Source organism: Canis lupus, chromosome 32 (assembly GCF_011100685.1).
Source record: "Canis lupus familiaris isolate Mischka breed German Shepherd chromosome 32, alternate assembly UU_Cfam_GSD_1.0, whole genome shotgun sequence".
In the NCBI taxonomy this organism is placed as follows: domain Eukaryota; kingdom Metazoa; phylum Chordata; class Mammalia; order Carnivora; family Canidae; genus Canis; species Canis lupus.
Window position 1 is genome coordinate 11,966,450 of NC_049253.1, and position 26,428 is coordinate 11,992,877.

At 34.6% G+C, this 26,428-nt stretch overlaps 2 long non-coding RNA genes across 2 annotated transcripts in view; both read left to right on the forward strand.

Annotated features, from left to right (window-relative positions):
* Positions 1 to 1,832, forward strand: part of LOC111093649 — a 105,604-nt gene extending 103,772 nt beyond the window's left edge. Inside the window, exon 3 of the long non-coding RNA XR_005382716.1 lies at positions 1,642 to 1,832. This is a non-coding gene — a long non-coding RNA (uncharacterized LOC111093649). The remainder of the gene's footprint in view (positions 1 to 1,641) is intronic.
* Positions 1,833 to 3,228: 1,396 nt separating this feature from the next.
* Positions 3,229 to 26,428, forward strand: part of LOC111093653 — a 28,260-nt gene continuing 5,060 nt past the window's right edge. Inside the window, exon 1 of the long non-coding RNA XR_005382723.1 lies at positions 3,229 to 3,302. This is a non-coding gene — a long non-coding RNA (uncharacterized LOC111093653). The remainder of the gene's footprint in view (positions 3,303 to 26,428) is intronic.

Here is a 26,428-nt window from a genome sequence, read left to right on the forward strand (position 1 = left end):
ACTCTGATGGCTACATCTCAGGTATGAGTTGATTTACTTCCATGGTACAATTTCTTTTCATGCAATGGGGGAAATTATGATTTAATAGCAGTGAAAGGTATGAAGTTCAGACTGTTTTTTAGATGAAAAGCAGTTGCCTATTAAAAAAAAAGTAGTCCTTTTTTCTCCTTTAGTCTTCTAAGTCCTCTCTTCTCACCCTCAATGAAGTAAACTAGAGTAATTTGGCTTATTCTATGCATAGAAGAGACTAACACTCAGAAATGACCCAGATTCATTTTATTTCCATGGAGATTTGTGGCTCTTCAATATTAGTGCATATTCCTTGCCTATGCAATAGGAGGTGAGGTTGGGTGAGAGCCAAGCTGAGTCTTCATAATATAACCATGCCTTGCAAATGCCAATTATTCGAACTGGATTACCTCTCCTGTTAACAAGTCCCTTTGCCTTTTTAGACAGCTGTGTAGGGAATTCTCTACAAGTTCTTCCAATCTCATATGACCCAGATGTTGTCTATATAAGGATAAAAATGAGAACAAATCTTGAGAAATTTGAAATAACTTTAGATTGTTACATTCCCCTGGGGCAGGATAGCTTAAGAATGTGTCACCTTCAAGTCTGTGGTAAGTGATTGATGAATTCGATAAAAGGATTTGATTTTTGATAGGAACTATTTCTTGGAACAAGTATCAGTGAATCATAGAAGAGAACTAATTGCACCTACATGCTATTCTGAATCTGTGAGGATGAATATGTATTTGTTTATTATATTGAGTGAGGAAAAGGGAAAGTAGAATTATGGTACAGGAAATAGGAGTCAAAGTGGAACAAAATTGTTTATTGGCAGGTACACTCTGATACAGCTAAAAACACAAAGTAGGAATTTTGAATTTCTGGAATAGAAAAGGACTTGTGACCATAAGGTGGTATTACATTACTTCCAAATTTTCTTTATGACAAAACTCATTTTCTTATATCTTGATGTAGAAATTAAAGATAATTTTTTTCACAAGCCAACAGTGTATCTTATATAGTAACTCAAATGATTCACAAGTGATTTCAATTGTGATTGATTTCTTCTCCAGAAACAAAATTTCACCTGAAGTTTTTTGCTTTTTACTTAATAGTTGTGTATTTTTTGTGCTTCTATTATATGCCGGGCCTGAGCTTAGAACTAGAGTATATATTCATTTTATTACTGTCTTGTCCACACTCATTGTCTCAATAAACAAAGACATGATTGCACTCCTAATAGAGTGCACACTTAATTCATGGATTTTAAATATCCTTTTTTAATGTAGCTCTCATATAAGATCAACTTATTTCAAGCCAATTTCTTGATCCTTTCTACGATAAAAATATTCTGGCCAACAGAGCTGTTGTGGGATTTGAGCTTGTTTTAAATTGACCAGTATGGATGTCAATCCAAAGGCCACTCAGCGTAGCAGAGTAGCTCTTGGGATTTGGAACACTTTGGATTCTTTCTCCAAAAGCATCTATAATGAACAGAGTTATTTTGAAAGCATTCCCTGCAGTTCATGCCTTAATTCAATCATCTGGGAATAGGAAAGCAGATCCCTCTCAATACACCACTAACTTGGATTTCTATGGTATTATGCACAATCTTTTCATTTATTTTTACAGTGATAGAGTGGTTTCTGAGCCAAGTTCTGCAAGTCTTTGGGGGAGTAGGAAAAGGTTTTGGATGGTTCCAAATTCTTGAAGTGACAACTGACATTTAAAAAAAATAATTTTGCTCTTCTTCAGAAATGAAAACAAACAGTAAACTACACACCTCAGAGCAGAAGGATACAGTTCTTGGCTTTTTGGATCATGTTGGCAAAAAAAAAAAAAAAAAAATTAAATAAAAAAATAAACAAACAAACTCCTTTGATTCAAGAATGTTTTGTTGTAACACTGCCCTTTAAGTCACTTCTCCAGCTTTTTACTAACTTGCTTTATTACTTTGAACCAGAAAATTAGAAACGAAGAACTAAACTATATGAGAGAAATAGATTATAAGACCTAGCAGCATTAATCATGAAAATGGTACCTATCAAATCCCTTTGCACTTTTGTAGTGCTTACATAGAAGTAATTGCTGCTTATTAACACCCTCCTTCTTTAGAGGAGTTAATTTATTTGAAAGGAGTTTTGATTTCTAAAGATTTTGTTAGTTCTCAGCTATACATGCAAATAAATTATTATATTGAAATGAGATCAGTAAACACAGGCCCATTTCTGTTTGAGAAAAACCCTGTTACATAAACAAGAAACTTCAGTGAGCCAGCACTTTATATATACTCACAATCTTTCCCCCAACACCATTTCTTTTTTTGTTTTGCTTTAAACTGTTAAGTATGACCTTCATTATTTACTGTGGAGTGGAGATATATTGTTGCCTTTTAGACCAAGGATATATTTTAGACTGAGCAGAAAAACTCATTGACTATTAAAGAGAGTGAAAATAATGCTTGGAAACAATTCTCTAAGAATGCTAAATAAGGAAAAATGCCTAAACAACAAAAAAGATTCATCATGAGAAATCCCACTAAATTGCTTTCATTGGGACTATGCTTTAATTACTTAACAGTATTAATTCCAAAAAATCATTTCCAATATAGAAAGCATCACAGATACTTCTGTTCAGTATCTAGCTAAATTAGAGCCATGTCAATGTGTTTTTTTTCAGTATCTGAGAGTAATGTAAGGAATAGAAAGGATTTATGATTCTGTAATAGTATTGAAAAGAGCAAGACTAAAGGGGAGATTTTTTTTTTCTAGGACTAATTAACTATGGAGGAAATTTTACTGTACTAGGACTCTATTCTATGTTTTTATTTTGTTTTTAGGATAATATTTGGTAGTTCTGACATAGTAAGGAAAGCAGATGTTGTTATATAGAAAATCTAAGGCAAAAACTGTATAAAATTAGCCCTCTGTTTCTTATATTTATCCTATCTTGGTCTGTAACTCTGCAGTGCAGCTCTTGAAATGAAAATTGAAGTTGCTGAAGTACATTCATTTAGGGACAAAGAAAAATACTTTCAATTTTAGTCCTGACTTTTGTATCTAAGAATGCATAAAAATGAAAGATTGATGTAATTAAATTTAACTCTAGAATAGGAGAATCAATGTTTGGCACATAAATCCCAGAACATTAGGTCTCAAGTAGATTTAACATTGTTTCAGAGTAGATGTTCAAGTAAAGATGATAAGAACAAGATAAATAAAATTTTGTTATTTTAAGACAATGATTTTGTACCAGAATTAACAAGGCTCATCTGAGGCGATCCTCATATAGAGGTAGGTATAAGCTTTTTGATGTAGTAAGGGTAGATATAGGGAGATCATGTCCCAGATGTTTAGACATATTTGCCATTATATTTCAGAACCGACGATAGTTTTCATTGAACTAAATTTTAAGCTGTTACCACATTTTCCTGCCTTAATTTGTGAAGTTCTGATGTATGTTTAGAAAATTGGATAAAGAATGAGTGAGTGAAGTTGTGACTCTAAAATGAAGGACCTGAAAGAACACATGGATCTTCCCCTATTTCCAGAAATTATTAGAACTGCTTCTTTTTGGAGTTAGACCACATGTATCATATTTTCCATTTCTAGTGGGTGCACTTGTCACCTTCACATCGGGTTAAGAGGTGTAAAACCCTACTACACTTGACATGGTTCTTCGAAGTATTCCCCACATAAAATATAGCAAAAAAAAAAAAATGTTTTCCTTAGAATCTGCAAGTGTCTTTCCCAGAAAGAGGGAGTGGCTATAATAATTTTGGTTAAGTGAGTTGTGCTCATGTCTGCATGAAAAATGACCTAGGGAACACAGAGGTATCATGTTTCAATTTTCTACAAGATCTTTCTGTCTTTCTTGACCTTTTCTATGTCAGTATCTTTTCTTGAACTGGATAATAGTCAAATTTTGAAAAGTGTGGGTCACGCTCCCAGGAGAGGCACTCTGCTCTCTTTCTGTATTTGTGTGGGTTTACTCCGATAAGGGTGCCCTGATTGCTTGCCAGCTGCCAGGTTAAATTTGGTTTATGAAATTATTTTAGCTTGTGAAACAACAAAATGAAATGGAAACTCATTTCATAAAAATGGCACCTGAAGAAATTCTTCAGACAAAAACATCAAAGGATGAATTAGCAAATGAATTTTCTTCCAGTGTCCAGAAACACTATGGTTGTGTTCTATCATCCAGGAAGGAGGAACTGTTATCTCATCTTCAATGATTCGTAGCCTGGCAGACCACAGGAAAGCTGGAGGTACTCTAGGCTCAAAATCTGGATTTGGCGCTACTTTAGGATATATTCAGTTTTAGGCTTGCACATAACAGAGAAGACCTAAATTAACACTTCCTTTTTCTTTTTCCAAATTTTTGGAATTTAATGTTGAAATTGCTCTTTGGAAGTGAGAAAAAAGAAATACTTATTTAGTTGGAATTCTCTTAGCCATAGTTTCTCTATGAAAGGAAGAGGGACTATTTGACATTGAGTTCAAGTCCCACTAGTATTCTATGGAGCAACAGTTGCAAGCTGACAACTTTATGGGTATGGTGTTTGACCACAACCTCAGCCAATGTATTGAACATATGTTTATACCTTTTCTGTTGCTGAAGAAATGAGAAATTGGCAAGTTTTTGTGACTTAAAAAGCAAGAGTAGAGGCATAGTCAAGCTGACAATATTGAAAGGTCACTTCAACAATCATGATTATGGTAATCATAATTAGTGTTATATTTTATTGTTTAAAAGTACTTCTGAATAAACTGTCTATCCAGACAATGGAGTATTATTCACCTCCAAAAAGAAGTGAGCTATCAAGCCATGACAAGACATGGAGGAAACTTAAATGCTTATTACTAGGTGAAAGCAGCCAATCTGAAAAGGTTACACACACAATATGATTCCCACTATATGACATTCTGGAAAAGGACAAAAACCATGGTGACTGTAAAATAATTAGTACCTGCCTTGGGTTAGTGGGTATGGAGGGATATTTGGTGGAGCACAGAGGATTTCTAGGGCACTGAAACTATTCTGTAAGATACTATAATGGTAGATACATGTCAGTATATTTGTCAAAACCTGTAAAATGTGCAACACAAGGGTTAACCCTAATGTAAACTACAGATTTTTGGTGATGAAGATGTGTCAAAGTAGGTTCGTTGACTATAACAGATGTATCACTGCAGTTTAGGTTGTCACTAGTGGTGGAGGTTGTGTGTGTGTGGAGACAGGGAGAATATAGAACCTTTCTGGACTTCCTGCTCAATTTTGCTGTGAACTTGAAACTGCTCTAAAAAAGTTTACTCATTTACCAAAAAGTATTTCCTCCCTTAATCTTAACAGTAATCCTGTACTGGGGTTAAAATATTATTTTAATTTTCAATAAATACTGTTTGCCTACTCACTCTTCTAGGCACTGGGATTATGGTAACAAACAGTCCTTAACTCATGAAATTTACACAACTTGGTTGATTTGACTACTAACTAGTTTAATTTAAAATTTAAGCCCAGTCATTTTAACTCCATACTGTCTAGTGTTTCTACTATACTCCCCAAGCTCCTTGTAACTGAGCCTCAGTGCGCAGAACAAAGTATAAGGGATATGAGACAAAATTAGAGGTCAGTGGTCCAGCAAAGCATTCCCAACTAAAAAGCATAGAAAAAGGAACACCAATGTATGAAATACTATTACCTTGACAAGGAAGAGTCACTATAACCTGTGTAGATACTGTAAAAAATCATGCTTTTAACTATGGAATATTGAAAAGTGAAAACATTTGTTTTAGAATATGACCTACAATGCTTTTTGTAGATGAGTTGCTTTTACAACTGCAAAGAGTGATTTTCAGAAGAATTTCTAGTATTTCCATGGTAGATTTGACCAATATGTGCTCATTTATGCTTGGCTGTACAATGGATCTTTTTTCTTTTGAAAATATGTATTTTTTAATAGACTATCTGGAGGAGGTTTAAAGAGAATGTGTTGATACTTAACTCTGTTATAACAAACATTAAATGTGTTTAAAGTCTTTTGTCAAACTCAGTCTAGAGCTCACCAAGGTTATTTTCAAGTTCAGAAATTTATTTCATTGACATAATTCCTTTGTCATCAGGATCTGCTCCTGGTTTGGCTAAATTAAATATTTTTCAGAACTACAATTTAATTATTTTTGTATCATCTATAAAAAAACCCCACCTTAAAAATTGGAATTAAGTTCCGATTAATTATAGTAAAAAGAATCCTTGGCATTTCTTTAGGGCTCCATCCAGTTTTATCACATTTTAAAACAAACTCAATTTCTATACTTATGATTAAGTAACATTGACTTTTAATGCTAGGTGTTAGAAAGAGTGTGGGCTTTGGAATCAGAGCTACTTTAGTTTGAATCTTGACTCTTCATTGCTTTGAGCAAATTGCTTCATTTCTCTGTAAATTCTGTAATTTCTCTATAAAATTGGATTAGTAATAACTGCTATCTCACAGGATTGTATGACCCCATCTGCATAAGGCACATTCCTTAGAAGAGAGCATTTATCAGGGCACAGTTTCTTATTTATTATCATACAAAACTGAGGATAGAGTTGTGTTATTTTAATTCCTTTCGACAATACAGAGATGTTTTTGGTTGTTTTTATTTGAACTTTACTAAGTTCTCACTGTAATAGTATTTTTATATTTCTTCATGCAGGACTTGCTTAGAGATCTCTGACTTCCTAAAGATCTCAGAGCACTGCCTGATTCATAGACTCAGCCTATGAGCTTGGCTGAATTTGTGTTTATGTCTCTTAGAGACAATATTCTCTAGAAGGACTTTTAGCATGGAGGCAGAGACAGGAAGAAGGAAAGAATTGAGGAGGTTTAAATAGCAGCATTTTTACCGTATTACTTTCTCTCTTTCTCCTGATGTTAATCATTGTTGCTCCATGTTTTATTTCAACTTCATTACAAGGTTTACTTACTGCCCGTGGCTTGCTGTTCGATAGCAGCCCGATTACTGTTGGGTTTATGGTTATCGTTCTTTCACATAATCTTCTCCTTTTAATATGCCCCACTGCATTCATCATTCACAGCCTTCAAACAGGTGTCTCTTTAATAGGGTTTGGAGCTAAACATCCTGATTTTTCATATTAATCAGACTATATAATGGGCATATTTCACATATGTAGCAGGTTTTTTCCAAGCCGTGCCTTGATTCTTGGTGAGGCACAGTCAGGTATTCTTATATCAGGTAACAAAGAGGAACAATCTAAAGATGATCCTAGATTCTTACTGCAGATGTGAGCTATAACACAGCAGAAGACCAAAGAATATTTTTAAAAAATTAATAGGCATCAATTTTTTGTGATTGACATCCATTTTTCTTGCCAAATTAAAGCAAAACTTTTTAGAAATTAAAAAAAATTGTAGTAAGTACCACAAAAAAATGTGTAATGTAATAATCGTTCATTTTCCCACCAGCAAGAATGTACTACTGTTGATATTTTGCTGCATTTGCTTCTCATTTTTTTTTTCTTTATTTATTTATGATAGTCACACAGAGAGAGAGAGAGAGGCAGAGACACAGGCAGAGGGAGAAGCAGGCTCCATGCAGCGGGAGCCCAATGTGGGATTCGATCCCCGGTCTCCAGGATCGCGCCCTGGGCCAAAGGCAGGCGCCAAACCACTGCGCCACCCAGGGATCCCCCTCTCATTTTGTTTTAATGAAAAATCACTTTGCCATTTCTATAAAATTGATATGTCCTCACACTATGACTTCAAATAGTGCAGAGCAAGTAAAATTAAAAAGATTGAAAAAATTCAATCACTCCCACCACCTGGAAACAAACATCATTAACATTTAGGAAATACCATTAGAAACTTCTTTTTATTCACATAAATATAGAGAAGAAAGATGGAAAGATATACTTTTATCAAAATAAGATCATGTTATTGATACTATTTCTGATAAAAATGTATATATAATTTGAATTGAATTAAGCAAAATCATACTGAATTGAAATACAGAGGAATCCCAAAACTTCATATATATGGATATATGTACAGAATATCTATCATCTATCTATCTATCTATCTATCTATCTATCTATCTATCTATCTATCTATTTCATTAAAAGATATATATCCTAAAATATCCTGCTAAAAAAAGAAAATATATAATGGAAAAATATGAATTTAGAGACATTGTGTTTTTAATTTTTTTTTAACTGCTTGGTTAAATTTTAACGAGTGGCAATTGAATGCCTACAGTAAAAGAGCTGGATGCTAAGTGATCCTGAAGCTTCCCTGATTTTCCTTCAATGCATAAGCACTTGATACCCATTTGTTTCAGTGACCAGACTTCTCACAGGATTTTAAAAATTAATTCTATATTTTTAACAACTACCAGGCCTTTCATATTCCTGGATTCTTTGAGTTTTCTTTTGAATAGATCTATTTTAACAACTACCAGGCCTTTCATATTCCTGGATTCTTTGAGTTTTCTTTGAATAGATCTATTTGCCAAGTAGTTTTTTGAAAGGCTTATGGTTCCAGTACAACCACTCTGGAAAACAGTATGGAGGTTCCTCAAAGAGTTAAAAATAGAGCTATCCTACAACCTAGCAATTGTACTACTAGGTATTTACCCAAAAGATACAAACATAATGATCTGAAGGGGCATCTGCACCCCAATGTTTATGGCAGCAATGTCCACAATAGCCAAACTATGGAAAAAGCTCAGATGTCCATCAACAAATGAATGGATAAAGAAGATATATATGTTATATATATAATGAAATATTACTCAGCCACGAAAAATGAAACCTTACCATTGGTAATGACATGGATGGAATTAGAGCATATTATTAGAGCATATTATGCTGAGTGAAATAAGTCAATCAGAGAAAGACCATTATCACGTGATCTCACTCATGTGGAATTTAAAAAACAAAACAGAGGATCATAGGGGAAGGGAGGGATAAAGAAAATAAGATGAATCAGAGAAGGAAACAAACTGTAAGAGACTCTTAAGTATAGGAAATAAGCTGAGGGTTGCTGGAGGGTAGGGGATAAAGGGATAGGGTAACTGGGTGATGGACATTAAGGCGAGCACATGATGTAATGAACACTAGGTGTTATATTCAACTGATGAATCACTGAACTCTACCTCTGAAACTAGTAATACACTATATGTTGAATAATTGAATTTAAATACATTTTAAAAAGTAAAAGAAAGAAAGACTCGTGGCTTGTATATTCCTCAAATTCTTTCACATTTCAGAATGATTGTCTATTTATTGCCTTTATACCTGAATACTAAACTAAGCACGGTATGCTTGGCTCACACTTTTTTTCCCTCAGAATTTCATAGATACTACTCTGTTGAACCCTGGCATATAATATTGCTTTGCAAAAGCTTGAGACCCACCTTTTCCCCCTTGTCAATGATTTGTTTTAAAGCCTAGATATTTTCAGAATTCCTTCCTTATTCCTTCTTAGAGCATAAAAACTTGACTACTATCTATCATTTATCTATCTATCATCTATCTATCTATCTATCTATCTATCTATCTATCTATCTATCTATATCAATCTATCATCTATCTATCTATCATCTATCATCTATCTATCATCAGTATTGTAATTTCTGGAGCATATTGCATTTACTTTTCCAATGACAAATTCAATTTTTTCTTCATTCTAGAACATTTTTCTTTTATTACATCATTGAATAAAAATTTGATTCCCTTTATTGGACTTACTACTTTGTGGAAAACAAATATTCTTAATTCGATCATCTTGGCTTTTCTCATTCATTAATTTTTCTCTGAATGTTATTATTTCTTTTTTTTATGTAAATCTTTTGTGATCACCTCAAGCTTTTCCTCTGTGACAATAGCTTTCCAGTGGTGTCTGTGGAATTAATTGTTCTTTGAAATCTATTAATTCTAACATTATTTTGTTTTTACCCTTAATATTTATTTATTTATATATTTTAAAAAAGATTTTATTTATTTATTATGAGAGACACACACAGAGAGAGGCAGAGACACAGGCAGAGGGAGAAGCAGGTTCCATGCAGGGAGCCCAAGTGGGACCCGATCCCAGGACTCCAGGATCACGCCTGGGCCAAAGGCAGGGTCTAAACTGTTGAGCTACCCAGGCGTCCCCAGGATTGACTTTCTCAACAACTTTCCTGTATATCATACAGAAGTGTTAGCTAGTCATCATGTTGTACATTATATCCCTCTACTTATTTATCTATTTATGTTTATCTTCTTTTTTCCTTTCCTTTTCTTTTTTTTTAGAGAGGGAAAGAGAGATTGAGGGGGGGAGGGGCAGGAGGAGAGGGAGAGAAAGAATCTTAAGCAGGCTTCATGTCCAGTGAGGAGCCCTATGTAAGGCTTGATCTCATAACTGTGAGATCATGACCTGAGGCAAAATCAAGATTCAGACGCTTAACCAACTGAGCCATCTGGGTGCCCCAGTACTTATTTATCTTATAATTGGAAGTTTGTACATTTTGAACACCTTTCTCCAATTTCTTCCCACCCCCTTCCACCTCTGGTAAATACAAGTCTGAATTCTTTCTATCAGTGTGATTTTTTTTTTAAAGATTCTACACATAAGTAAGATCACACAGTACTTATCTTTGTCTTATTTCACTTAGCAGAATACCTCCAAGGAGCATCCAGTTGTCATGAATGTAGAAATTCCTCATTTTTTAAATGGCTAAATAATATTCTATGGTATATATATCACAACTTTTTCCCCATTCATCCATCAACAGACACTTAAGTTATTTCCATGTCTTGGCTATTATAAATAATGCTGCTGGAACATGGGGGTGAAAATAACTTTAAGAGTTAGTGTTTTCATTTCCTTTGTATATATATTGTATATAATGGATTTTCTGGATTATATGGTAGTATTATTTTTAAGTTTTGAAGGTCCTCTCTACTATCTTCCATAGGGGCTATATTAATTTACAATCCCACCAACAGTGCATAAGGGTTCCTTTTTCTTCACATGCATGCCAGCATTTATCTCCCTTCTTTCTGATAATGGACTTTCCAACAGGTTCGTGAAATTATATCTCACTGTGGTATTAGTTTGCATTTCCCTAATGGAAAGTGATGGCAAGCATTTTTTTCATGTACTTGTTAGCCTTTTGTACATCTTTGGAGAAATTTATATTCAGGTTTTTGCCAAATTGAGTTATTTATATATTTTGGACATTAATCCCTTATCATATACATGATTTGCAAATACTTCCTCCCATTCTATAGGCTTTTTTTTCACTTTGTTGACAGTTTCTTTTGCTTTACAGAAGCTTTTTAGTTTGATGTAGTCCTATTTGTTTATTTTTGATTATGTGACTTATGCATTAGGTGTCATACCCAAAAAAATCATTCTCAAGACTCATGCCAAAGAGCTTTGTTCCTATGTTTTCTTCCAGGAGTTTTACAGTTTCAGGTCTTACTACAATGAAGTCTTTACTTCATTTTGAGTTAATTTTCATAAGCATTTAAGATATGGGTCTATTTTATTCTTTTTCTATGAGAATATCCAATTATCTCAGCACTCTTTATTGAAGAGACTGTTTTTTCTCCATTGAATTTTCTTAGCTCCCTTGTCAAATATTAGTTGACCATATATTCTTGGGTTTATTTCTGGGCTCTTGATTCTGTTCCATTGGTCTATTTGTCTGTTTTTATCCCAGTACCATACTGTTTTGATGACCATAGATTTATAGTATAGCTTGATATCATGAAGTGTGATGTTTCCTGCTTTGTTCTTTCTCAGGATTTCTTTGGTTATTTGGGATCTTTTGTGGTTCCATAAAATTTTAGGAGAGTTTTTGTACTTGTGTAAAAAATGCCATTGGACTCTTGAGAGGGACTGCACTGAATCTTTAAATGGCTTTTGGTAGTATTGACATTTTAACAGTATCAATCCTTCCAATCTATAAGTTAATATAATTTTCCATTTATTTGTGTCATCCTTAATTTCGTCAGTGTCTCACATTTTTCAGAGATCATTCACCTCCTTTGTTAAACTTATTCCTAAGCATTTTATTTTTGGTGTTATTATAAATAGGATAGATTTCTTTCTTTGTTTTTCAGAAAATTCGTTGTTAGTGTATGGAAACAGCACTGATTTTTATATGTTAATTTTGTATCCTGCAACTTTAGTGAAGTTATTGATCTAATAGCTTTTTGGCTATGCCTTTAGGATTTTCTATATATAAAACCATGCCATCTCCAAATAAAGACAGTTTTACTTCCTTTCCAATTTTGAAACTTTTCTTTTCTTTTCTTTTTTCTGTTTTTTTTTTTTTTTTTGCCTGACTCATCTAGCTAGGACTTCTAGTACCATACTGAATAGGAATGGTGAGAGTAGGCACCCTGATCTTGTTTTTGATCTTAGAGAAAAAGCTTTCAATTTTTCACCATTGACTGTGATGTTAGCTATGGGCTTGTCTTATATGACCTTTATTATGCTGAGATATGTTCCTTCAATGCCTAATTTGTTAAGGGTTTTTATTGTGAATGGACATTGATTTTTGTCAAATGCTTTTTCTGTATCTATTGAGATGATTTTATGATTCTTTTCTTTCATTCTTTAATGTGATGTATCACATTGATTTGCATTTGTTGAACCATCCTTAGATTCCTGGGATAGATCTCACTTGATCATGATGAATGATCCTTTTACTGTGCTGCTGAATTTATTTTGCTAGTATTTTATTGGGAGGTTTTGCATCTCTATTCATTAGTAATATTGGCCTGCAGGTTTTTCTTGTTTTGTTTTGTTTTTGTTTTTGTTTTTCTAACAGTGTCCTTTTCTGGTTTAGGTATTGAGATAATGCTGGCCTCATAAAATGGGTGTTCCCACCTCTTTGTTTTTTTATTTTTTTATTTTATTTATTTTATTCTTTTATTTTTATTTTTTTATTTTTTACTTTTTTTCCTTTTTGTTTTTTTTTTAAAGAGTTTGAGACGGATTGATGTTAATTCTTTAAATGTTTGATGAAATTATTTCTGCAGTTGTCTGACTCTGGGCTTTTATTCATTGGGAAATTTTTGATTATTCATTCAATCTCCTTACTAGTAATTAATCTAGTCAGATTTTCTATATCTTACTGATTCATGCTAGATAAGTTGTATGTTTCTAAGAATTTTCCATTTTTTCCCCAGTTGTCCAGTTTATTGATGTATCATTGTTCATAGTAGCTTCTTAAAGTCCTTTGAATTTGTGGTAATTCTAATGCTTGCTTTATATCTATAGTTTTGTTGATTTTGGTCCTTTATCTTTTTTTCTTGGTTAGTCTAGCTAAGGGCTTACCTTTTCAAGAATCAATTCTTAGTTTAATCTTTTCTATTATTTTTTATTCTCTATTTCATTTATTTCTGCTCTTTATTATTTGTTTTCTTCTGCTAACTTAGGGCTCCATTTGCTCTTCTCTTCCTAGTGCCTTAACGTATAGACTTAGGTTGTTTATTTTGATCTTTCTTGCTTCTCAATGTAGGCATTTATTACTATGTATTTTCCTCTTAGAACTGCTTTTGCTATATCCCACAAGTTCTGGCATATTGTGTTTCCATTTTTAGTTGTCTCAAAATTTATTTCTCATGTAATTTTTTTCTCTAATCCATTGATTGTTCAGAAGAGTGTTGCTGTTCAAGTGCCATTGTACTTAGAGCTGTTGAACTGCTAAGAAGTTTCCTGTGTGCTTTGGTTAGGTTCCTAGGTTGGTCAGTCTGGATGCTATGTATGGTAATGAGTGGACTATGAACTATGTTCCCTGCCTGGGCACATTAGGAGAAGCAGCTGTAAAGCAAGCTCTTTGCTGTCTTAACTCAAGCCAACTATACCCCAAGTTCCCTGGCCAAACAGAGCCACTAGCTTTGTTCTCCAAACTGTCAACATTGCCTTTCTGTCTTTTAGCTCAAGCACTGCTGGGTTGCCCAGCTTCCAGGAATTGTTACCAATCCTACTGGTCAGATGGGGCCAAAAGACATTCTCTATGTTGGTTGGCCTATAAATCAACTCTTTGCCTGGGCAGGAGGAGAGGGTTTACTCTGGGCTACTCTCAGTTTTCTAAACAGGCTCTCAGGGTAGGAGGCCCTGGGAGTTATTCTCATCCTTGGCTATAAATTAATCCCCTGTTTGGCCTAGCATATGAACTGGGTTCCACACCCAGTTCTGGCTTTGCTCTGAGGCAATCAGCCCTGCCTAACTGCCTGGAGCACCATTGGGCCACACTACTTCCAGTAGTTTTTGCCAGTGCTTCTGGTCTGTTCGGGCTGTAAGGCACTCTCCACAAGGGTGGGGCTGTGATTCTGCTCCCTGCCTGGGCAAACTGGACTGGAGGACTGGTAAAACTCCTTGTTTTAGGATCTGAATTAGATAGATCTGCATCCTACCAAGTTCCTTGGTCAGAATGCACCCTGACTTGGTTCTGCAGTTGAGCAAAACTCCTGGTTGAAATGACTACTTGGGTACTGTAGGTATGAACTCAGTCTGTCAAGATCCATGTGCTGGCTACTGTAAGCCCCTTCTCACTTCTCTGTCAGTTTGATTCCCAGTGGTCAAGCCCCATAAATTTTCCTGAAGTCCCCATGATGGGAGATCACAATAGTGACCCACCACAACCGACAGTACTGGGGTCTGCTGAGTGTCCCTCTTGGCTTCTTTTTTTCCACTGTAGGAGCTGGAGACTCCTAGGAGACCTTTCTGAATGGTGCTGTGCTAGCCTGGATGAAGGGCAATGCAGTTAACATATAATCACTTCTTTTTGCCTTCTGAAGCAGTCTGTCTTGGTCTCTGTTCTACAGTGAGTACTTTAGTCTTGCCCTCATGTTCTAGGATTCTCTCAGTGGTGTTTTTGTTCTTGAAAAATTGTTAGTTGTTTTTCTGGTGAAAGGGAGTGAGGTCAGGATCATCTTGGTGGCATCTGACACTCCACTTTGGTTATTGTTTTAAGACACTATGTTTTGAGGGTGATTTGTTCTATAGCAAAAGCTAACTGATCCAGCATCTTTAGGTTTAGGGAGAGAGAAATTCTAAAATGTGGGTAATTTGCTTAGCCAAGTTTAAAATACTTATTGTTTAAGGCTGTTAATCAGGACACTTCTTAATATTAATTACAATATATACTTAGCCAAAATTACTTGCTAGTTACTAACACTTTGTAACTCACCTTCCAATAAGATGAATCCAAGGACTTTATAGATTTAGAACATTATGCTAGCTATATCTGTTCTTTTGAATGGAAGTCCAGGCAATCAAAAAGATATTCTGACTTTTCTTTTCTTTTTTTTTTAAACCCAGGATAGCTCTGCTTTCATAATCTTGTGCTTTCAATTTCACATGGACAAAAGAAATGATTAATTGAATTCACTTCTCTATTTTTTTCTATGCCTATCTTTACCCTTACCCTATTTTGAATTTTACTCAGAAAGGTATTAATCATCCACCAAAGGAATTTATAATGAATTCATTTTGGTATGTCAATATGGGAAATCTCAACACAAATCCTACAAAAGGGCTACAGAAAATAATGGCAAACAAATGCTCAGAAGCAAATAATTATTGAATGCAGCAGAATGTCACGTTTGTTTTCAGCCTCAAGGGCTCAAGATCCTTTTAATGGTCTCTGTTGGAAAAGATCTGAAAGCTTTCAAGTCACAAAGCCTGGAAGGTTGCTAATTTTGGCTTTTTTCCAAGCTGACCTATTCATCTGAAAGACCGTGGGACAATAGATACACTTACAGTTTTTGGTGCTGGTAGAAAAGGTTAAAAGTCTAGGTATCTCTAACACTGATAATAAATTGCTCCAAACCGTCGAATTTTGCTAGACACAGATGAATTTCAGGCTCATTTGCATTTTTCAGCACCACCAATTCAAGTAAAAATTCATGCTCTTTCTAAATTGGAATTTGCACCAAATATTAACAATAATAGCAATTTGGTTTAGTAAAAAGGCCTAATGTGGAATCTGAAAATTAGGATTTGGACTTGGCTCCACAAACCATTAGTCTGGTGACTTTTGGAAAGTCTCTTAACTAAATTGAGCTTCAGTTTTTTAATTTGTAATATGAGAATGATAACATACTATTTTGCTCAAGGAATAATTGTGAATCAAATGAATCAGTATCTATGTAAGTACTTTGTAAATTTATAGTGCAGTGTACAATAAAACCATTAGTTTGCCTCTAGAATCTCTGGAGAATCCTTTGGTTTACAAGTCGTAAATGACATGACATCTTTTTCTTTATATCCAGATAAACACTAAACCTTGAATTCTACCTTCTTGGTAGTGCTCAAATCCATCTGTATTTCTCCATTCCCATTGCTAGAGACTTAGTTTAGTTCTTCAAGTTTCTCACCTAGATTGCCACCACCGCTCTTTTTGTCATTTCCTTGTCTCTTATCTTCCCTTTCTTCTCTTATTTCTCACACTAGCCAGTGAGCTTTTAAAAATGCAGTGTAATCCTGGGTGGCTCAGTTGGTTAAGCACCAATCCTTGGTTTCAGCTCAGGTCATGATCTCAGGTCTTAGGAGATTGAGTCCCATGTCAGTGTCTGTGCTGGGCATGGAGCCTGCTTAAGATTCTCTTTTTCCTTCTCCTTCTACCCCTCCTCCCTACTCTGTTGCGCTCTCTCAAAAAAAAAAAGCAATCACGTGACTTTAAAAATGGTTTTGTGGCTCCTTTACTCTATCACATATAATTTACTAGGTAAGGGCCACCATAACTTGACCTTGCCCCAACTCTTCAGCCTCTTTTCTCACCTGGCACAGTGTTTTCTCCTCCATTGCAGTCTTGAACGTGACACAAACTTTTTCTTTTGCTAGTGTTTTTGTCCTGCCAGGAGTAAATATCTCCTACCCTTCTTACCTAAGTAATTTGCCTCTCAAGTCTCTTCAGGTGCTACCTTTTCTAAGGATCCACTCTTGACCTCTCTTCATCACCAAATTCAATATGGATTGGTTACTTCACAAGTTCACTGTTGTGCTTTATGTCTCCATTATAGCAGTAAACCGTATCATAATACAATTAGTCTGCCTGACCAGATCAGAAGGCAGATGCCATGCATTGCTCATCAGCTATCACTTCCCATCCACTGCCAGTTTGGTCTGCTAATCTGCTACAGAAGTAGCTTATCAGAATACAGCACTAATAATTAGCACTAATTAATCTAATAATCTAGCTAATAATCAGCACTAATAATCTAGCCCTAATTGCTAGATTTGGAGTCAGATACATATGAATTTGACTCTAATCTTTTCAGTCCTCTTTTTATTTATCTGTAGAATAGGACTGAAAATAATACCTCTTTCATGGACTAAAGTGCTATGTCCAGTAAATGCTCAAAAAATATTAAAATTAATATTATTTCAAATTTTAATTTGTAAGAGATAACTGGAATAAATTATTATTAATTAAATCAATATTATTAATGAATAAATAATTATTCATTAATAATTATGATAATCATAAATAATTAATAATTATGATATAAACAATTATAGGTAATTGTTTATTAATAATTAATAATTATGTAATTAATTATTAATTAAATTAAAAATAATATTATTTTTAATTTTAATTTTTAGAGAAAATAAACCTGAATATTAAACTTATTTCTCTGAGTTAAGTGCATGGTCATTAAGGTATGGATTTTGAGACAACCATGTTGATACTTCAATGTACTAATTGATTACTTCTTTCTCCTGGATATTTAAGGTTTCCAGATAAATCATACTGTGGATAAGTTAGGCTTTATTAAGGAATTTCTGTTCAGATCCTATGACCATTAAATATCTTATTTCAAGTTTTTGATTCCAAAGCAAAATAAAGCAAAGCAAAAGAAAACAGACAGTATTAAGATAGGAGTTTAGAGATGAAGTTAGAATCTAAAAACCTGGATCACATTTCCTATGTAAACTCAATGTCAGGATATGTTCTTCCATCTAAGAACCATAAGTAAAGGAATCAGGAGGCTAAACTTAATTCAAATTTAAGTAATTCTTGCTAATTCACCGTGAAACCCAATTGTTCTGGCTCCTTGACTTGCTTTGGTGCTAATTCAGTTATTCGTTCATTCCACAATTATGAATTGAACATCTATGTGTCCAGCTCTGTGGTAGGCACAAGTTCATGGCTGTGTGAATGAAGGGGTTGCCTTATGATTTACCTTTGACTGTGACTATGCTCTTCTTGTTTCTATGCCTCCCCTAGAGTTCAAGTTCCTACTGATATGATTCATGCTTTTTGTTCATGAATTATGTTATAGACTATCAATTTATAATAAGTTATCTGTATCTTTCCCCCCTTCCTAAATAAGTAGTCTTTCCGACAAATGCCAACTTTCAGTAATGGGATAGTCTAGAAGTCTTGATTTGATTGTTGCCATGGGCATGGCTCTCTACTCTTCCCTTCGAATTTTCTTTGCAGCTGCACCTCATGCCAAGCAATTGATATTGTCCCAAGTCACCATCTTGTGGCCTAAGCCAGCATTGCTAACCAGCACTAGCTAACCTTTTAAATCCATTTCTTTAAGACAGCATTGTAAAGTAGAAATATAAAGGAAGCCACATATGTAATTTAAAATCCTCTAGAAGCACATTAAAAAAGTAAAACCAGTAAACAGATAAAATTAATTTTAATAATAAATTTTATTTAATCAAATATATAAACTATTACCATTTCAACATATAGTCAGCATAAAAGCTATGAAATATTTTATAATAGTTTTAAAAATTCGTCATGCATTTTATACTTATAGTATATCCAGATTTGGACCAACCACATTTTAAATGTTCAATAGTTCCATGTGGCTTATGACTACCATATTGAATGGTACAACTGTGTTGCCTCTGGCAAGCTTTCTAATGCCGCCATGCCTTTGTTTACACTGTTCACTCCCCTTAGAATATTTTTATTTTTTGTTTCCTCCTGCTCATTTCTTTTTTTTAAAGATTTATTTATTTATTCATGAGAGACAGAGATAGGGAAGCAGAAGACATAGAGGGAGAAGCAGGCTCCCCATAACGAGCACGATGTAGGACTCAATCCAGGACCCTGGGATCACACCCTGAGCTGAAGGCAGACGCTCAACCGCTGAGCCACCCAGGTGACCCTTCCTGCTCATTTCTTTAGATTAAGTTCAAATATCACCTTCTCTAGAAAGTATTCCTGTCCCAAGTGCTTGTCCTCTTGTGCCTGTGTACCTGTGCATAGCCCATCATTGTCATCGTGTCATGTTCCTGAAATAGCTGAGCTGCTCATCAGTTTCCACGTACTGTTGAAACTACTTGAGAACAAGAACAGTGTTTTGTTGTTGTTGTTGTTGTTTGCATAGCATAAGAACAGAAATAGTGGCTACAAAGGATATGATCAAGAAATGTTTTGATAAATAGATACATATAGCAGATATAAATGTGTAGACAGCACTAAGGCCAATAGAGAGTGATAAATGGAGAGTTGAATAAGAGCACAAAGCACCTCATACGCCTTGCAGTTTATCCTGAAGCTGAAGAGGAGTCGTGGTTTCTGTGTAGTGAATAAATATAAATACAAAACTATAATATAGTGTGATAGTTAAAAAGATAGACTATGGAGGCAACTGAGTTTGAATCCAAGGCTTTTTGCTAGTTCTGAGACCTCGGGCAAATTGCTTGGCCTCTCTGTGCATAAATTTCATCACATCAAGTTGTAGAGAATCTTATAGTGTGTCTCCATGACAGGCTAATTGTGAAGACGTAATGAGTTGTTACATGAAAATTTATTAGAATGATTTCTATGGTAGGCTTGATAAGTGGTAGATCTTACAATTAAAGATTTTAAGTAGTGAAATAACACAGTGAGGTGTGCATTTCAAAAATACCATAATGTCATCTGAGAATGAAGAGTGAGTCCAATAAGGAGATTACTCAATGGTTTTTTTAGTATGATTTGGTGAAAGTCTAAACCAGGGCACAGATAGTAGAAATGGTGAGCATAGACAGCTTGGGAGTGTGTATAGGAGGTGAGAGGATTTGACAACTGAGTTGATGAGGGAGGCGAGATACAAAAGAGTCTATCATGACTCCCAAATTTCTGTCTGGGACACTAAGTGAATGATGGTACCTTTTAACAACCTAAGAAATAGATAAAGAGCGGGGTTTTGGTGGGAATGAGATTGGGAGTGGCAGACTGAAGGGTGCACTGGAGTAATGGATTAAACATGGTAAATATGCTGAGTTTGGTGTGATTAAGGGATATTTCAGAGTAAATTTTTAATGGGAAAGAGGTATATGGTTTTAATGCTCGGGATAAATATCCAGGCACTGACTCTGCACTTTCTAAGGAAATGTTTAAGTATCTAGTTGGTGTTGATAAATGTGAACTTTGAGGACACAATGGACATCTTTTAAAAATAGTCAGTTAAGCCCTTTCTTGACTTGAGAGAGGACAAATTTAAATAAAATGTAAAGCAGTTTTATATGTACACCATAAGCAAATCATATTGCTATAAACTATTTTTAAGAGTGTACAGATGCACACAAAGCACAACTCATCTTAAAATTAATTTTTAAAACAACAGAGTTTTCAGTTACTACTGAATAATAATTGAATATAATAAAGCAAGTTTATTATATTTTACACAAAGACAAAAACCATAGCTTGTAATCCACTTCTCCTCACATGTGTAATAATGATTGCAGCCTATACAGGTACAAGAAATTAGAAGTAGAAGTTATCACCAAAAAGTATTCTCCTCTTGATTAATTTTTCCTATAACTAGAATACATTTTTATCATATAGTAGAGATACTTCATCTCTCCTTCAGGCTATCCATTGTTAAATATGAAATGTTCTCTTTTTTTTTTTCTTTAAGATTCAGATTCAAGTCATTCAGTAAATTCAGGAAATATCCATGTAAACTAATGCCAGAGAAGTGGATCCCTGGACACTGGGGCTCTGTTAGAGCCATTTATATGGGAAAATCCCCAGACCTAACTGAAGGGGTTCATTTAGCAGATGTGCATCTGGCAAGCACAGAGACAAGGAAGAAGAGAAAAGTAGGAATTGCAACAAAGGACAGATGTAGGGTGAGTTTGAGAGCTAGAGAAACCAGTGGATAAAGATATTGAGTGGGGGAGCTTGGAGTAAGCCAGAGCAAGAAGTTTGAGATATATTGTGTTATTGTTTCCCAAATGTACTGCCCCTTTTTGTTTATGTCTGCTTAGCAGATACCAAGCTTAGCCTTGTGGTTTACTTTGGCCAAGCAAAGTGAACAACAAAATTGATGTATACTCCTTTCAAGTAGAAGTTTTAAGAACCATTACAGAGTTTCTATCTTCTCCCTCTGCCAGGTGATCAAGCTATTCCAGGTAGGAGCTGTCAGTGATGTGCACGCAGTGTGAGTTGAGAAGTTAATCTTTGTTGTTAAAAGCCACAAAGATTTTGGGGTCATTTGTTATCGCAGCAGAACCTGACCAAAGTTGATTAATATAAAGCAGAAAGGAGCAAACAATGAGATTCGGAAAGGCCAAAGGGCTAGTTTGAGATCGAGCACAAGAATGAGAGTTCAGGTTTCTGGGTTTCTTCGTTATCCCTGCCAGCCTGTGTGTGGACCCCTATAATTAAGTATCACAGCAAAATGGTATCATGGTTATAGGAATATGTACTAGACATCGAACAGTGGTTCTTCTGTACATTAAGGATGTGACCTTTGGCAGGTTATGTCATACCCCTTTAAGTCTGTACTTTAGCTTCCTGTGTAATGGGGAAAACAAAACCTATCTCATAGTTTGTTGTAAGGATTACACAAGATATCTGATATCTGATTCACAGACATCTGATGCACAAAAAGCGCTGAGTAAATCCTAACTATAGTTATTTTGGTTTTACACAGTTAAATATGCTTAGAATTGAGAAGTACATGAAAGGTTATTCATTGCATATGACAGTTCATTCAATGAGAAAATACGTTTTATGAAATTACTATAATAGATACTTGCTCAGGTTTACTCAAACAATTACATGGTGGTTGCATGGCTATTTCAATGATTCTTCTCAAATAGAAATAGACAACACAGGTTTCTAGGAGATACTGACATTAACTTGCATACATTAAAGCAGGACATTGTTAATTTAACTACTGCAGGACAGGGTTAACAGTAGAGAATGGGAATTAACATCTGTAGAGTAGTAGAATAATTGCTTATGGTTAGCCAGTCTATTTTAAAGGATGGAGAAAGGTTTTTACAATAGGAAAACGTGAATTTCAGTAAATGTGTGGTAGGCAAAATAATACCCAGTGATCCTAACTTCCAGAAGCTGTGATATGTTAGGTTACATGGCAAAGGAAATTAAGGATGCAGGTGGAATTAAGTTTGCCAATCAATTGACTTTGAAATGAAGAGATTATCCTGGATATTCCTGGTGGGCTAAATCTAAACAAGAAAAGCTACATAAGGCAAAGAAAGGGATTCTGTCCTAGAGCTTTCAGAGGGGATAGAGGTGCTGACACCTTGATTGTAGACTCCTGAGACTTTTTTAAACAAAGGGAACTGAAAAAATTAGATATTCACATGAAAAATGAATTAACTTTGATCTTTTAATTAACTTGAAATGAATCATAGATCTAAATGTAAAACCTAACACTATGAATTTTCCAGCAGAACACATAGAAGAAAATATTTGTGACCTTGAGTTAGGCAAAGATTTTTTCTTCTTATTCTTCCTCATCCTCTTCCTTTACCTCCTCCTCCTCCTCCTCCTCCAGCTCCACCTCCTCCTTCTCCTCTGTCTCTTTCTTCTTCCCATGGCACTCCAAACTTATTGAACTACTGATGCTGAATTATACAAAATTGCAATGTTTTAATTAAGGCTTTTAGTTTACATTTGGCCACCTCAAAGTAGTTGTAACATTAGGTTGGGCAATTTAAATATTGTGGCTCCCTGTTGTCACACAATCTTTATACCCAGACATTAATGCATAATAAACAACAAGACATTGTTAAATAAACAGCAATAGTTACTGCAGCTTAGGCCTTGTGACCAATTACACATGATTAAAATTACTTCCCAAATTCAATATCCACAGTAATGGTCCAGTATTTAACATCTTAACCAAAATGTTACACATATGAAACAATCACTAAGAGGCAAAAATGCTAAACCTCTATATTTGGTATAAGTTAGGCAAAGATTTCTTAATATTCAGCACAAAAAAATACAATTAATGAAAGAAAAAAATTAGACTTCATCACAGGTTAAAACTTCTGTTCTTTTAAAGAATCTATTAAGAGAATGATTCACATTCTATGAGAAAAGATTTGCAAACTGTATGTCTGATGAAGGCCTTATATCCAGAATGTATTAAAAAAATCCTCAAAGTTTAATAATTGTTAAACAGGTCAATAAAGTTCATAAAATTTTTTGAACAGACATGTCATCAAAGAAAATTGGTTGATGATAAATAAGCACATGAAAATATGCTCATTAGAAAAATTCACATTAAAAACACAGTGTGATATTATTATTCACCTATTGGAATGGCTTAAGTTAGGTGACTGACCATGCCAAGTGTTGACCAGGATACAGAGGAACTTGAACTCCCATATATTGTTGATGGGAATTTAAATGGTAAAACCACTTTGCAAAGTGATTTGTCAGTTTCCTAAAAAGTTAAACCTACTGTTACCATATGATCTATTCATTATATTCCTAGTTATTTACCTGAGAGAACAGAAAGCATAATTTAACACAGCTTGTACATGAATGCTCATATCAGCTTTATGTGTAAGAGCAAATAGCTGGAAGAAAACCCAAATGTCCAGTGACAAGGGATTGAATAAACACATGGTGCTATGCCCATACAATGGAGTACTGCCCAGCAACAAAGAGAAGTGAAATATTGGTAAATATACACAATATGGGTGAATCTCCAAGTAATTATGCTGAGTGAAATAAGCCAGACAAAAAAGAGTACATAGTGTGTGATCCCATTTACAAAAGACTTTAGAAAATGCAAAATCTAATCCACAGTGACAAAAAGCAGATCAGTGGTTGGAGGTTAAGGAAAGGAAGAGACAGAGAGTGGAGAAGAAGAGGGGAGGATTTCAAAGAGGCAAGAATAAACTTATGGGAGTGATGGATGTGTTCACTATATTGATTATGGTGATGGTTGCCCTGGTGAATACATAGGTCATAACTTTTCAAACTATATTTTATTTTATGTCAATTATACCTCTGTAATAAAAAAAGACACTGCCCTTTTTTATTTCTTGTGTTGTGGTAAAGGCTAAGACCATCTGGGAGTACAAAAAGAATTGAGTTTGGGTTGACCTTTTGACTTCACAACATGAATTCTCATTTTATTAAATTGTGAGACCAAGAGGGGTTAAAAAGAACTTTACAGAGATACATACACACATTACATGAGTTCAGTTCTACCTTTCTTTGCATTTCCATATAACCATTTTATGTGAGAACCTACCAGCATTTCACAGGAAGTTTTAATTTTGAGATCCACTATGCAAGAATTTTAAAGTAATTATCTAGTTTACCATGCTATTAATATTGCATGGACTTTTGGGTATTTCAATTATCAGTTTTCCATAATAGGGTTGGTGAATCTCTAGCTTAATAGGAATCATGCTGGTGTCATCTCTGTAAATCATTAGGTAATAGGGATCCCTGATCTTTATGTAAAGCAGCTTTCCAGTATATTTTGGCCAAGCCATTTGTAAACTAACATTACCAAAAAAGGAAGATATGCAAACACTCAAGTCATACATATTTAAATTATTATATTGCATATTTTTTCCTGCTTTTTTTTATTATTGTTCTTCACATGGTAAAGTCTCTGTTGAGTCTTATACTTAAATCTATTGGTTCTTTTACCAGCTCGATGACATATTTCATATCTGTATTTGCTGTCAAATTATGTAGCTGTTTTATTTTTAGTTTCTTAATTTTTAGGATAGTTTGTGACTCATGAAGCCCCCCAAGAAAATATTTTTTGTGACATCTTATAAATTATGCTTCATTTCTAGTAGAACCCTTTCAAAGATTTCATGTTTCAAGTATGCTACAGTTCTTTGGTGAAAACTAATTCTTCCCAACAACATGTGTCTTAACACAAAAATAGCCTAAGTCTTGCATCTGAACCTTCTGTTCATAAGTGTGTGTCCTCTTTCTCTCTGCCCTTCCCTCCTCACTCTCTGCCTATTTGAAATTATAGCTCCATGTTGCACTAATTGTTTTTCTAAAAGGTGGTCTCGGTTCCTCTAAGTACTGATATTTCATTTTATTATTTGCCCCAGTTTTAAATTAGTGCTTTATTATAGCAAATTTTAAACCTTTTTTGGTCATCTATGGCCTCATAGCAAGTGACTACCTTGTAGAATATTTATAATTATATTATGAACTTGAACTCTTGGTAATTCATTTTCTAGTTTATGGGAGATATGAATGAAATGATTATGATAATGAAATAATAAGATTAAGAGACATAATAAAATGCAAGATTCTGTCAATTGAACTTTCAACTTTAGCTCTCTTTCTTTTTTTAAATATATTTTTTAAAATTTATTTATTCATTCATGAGAGACACAGGGAGAGAGGCAGAGACACAGGCAGAGGGAGAAGCAGGCTCCATGCAGGGAGCCCGATGTGGGACTCCATCCCGGGTCCCCAGGGACCAGGCCCTGGTCTGAAGGCGGTGCTAAACCGCTGAGCCACCCGGGCTGCCCTCTTTTTCTTTCTTTTTTTTTTTTTTTTGAGAAAAAGAAGGTGACACCTTATACTCAAAAAAAGTATTTTTGATGCCTTATCATTCCTTCTCATACCTAAAATATCAGATGGGGATTTGATTGCTATGAATGCTCAACTTTTTGGGGCAAGTAAAAGGAGAGGGCCATTGTACAAATGCTGACCTAATAGCTAACTTCACAAACATGGGCTTCACCTAAGGCCCTAGCTCACTAATAAAATATGACAACTTCAAAGTAAATCAGTACAAGATATCCTGTAAGTTTATGTGAAAGCTCCATATAATTTTTTAATTAAAATTACAAGGCTTTCAAATACCCATCTATGACACATTGTTGCATGCAATTTGCTTTGTCCTTATGATGAGTAAGAAAATAAAAACAACCCTGAAATGTTCATAAAGATAGAGCACCATTGACAGAGTAGTTTAAATGTGTGGGCTCTGTGGTTGACAGCCTGGCTAAATGGATGCCTTAGTTGACTCCATGTTTTATATTAAACAAGTTCTTTAAGTCCTTAATCTTCTAAAGTAGAGAAATTAACAATAATCGCTCTCATGGAGGTGTTAGTATTAATTGAGATAATGTGAATGAACTGGTCAGAAGAGTGACTGACATCTAAGTGTTAAAAATAAGTGTTACTATTATTTTTATTGA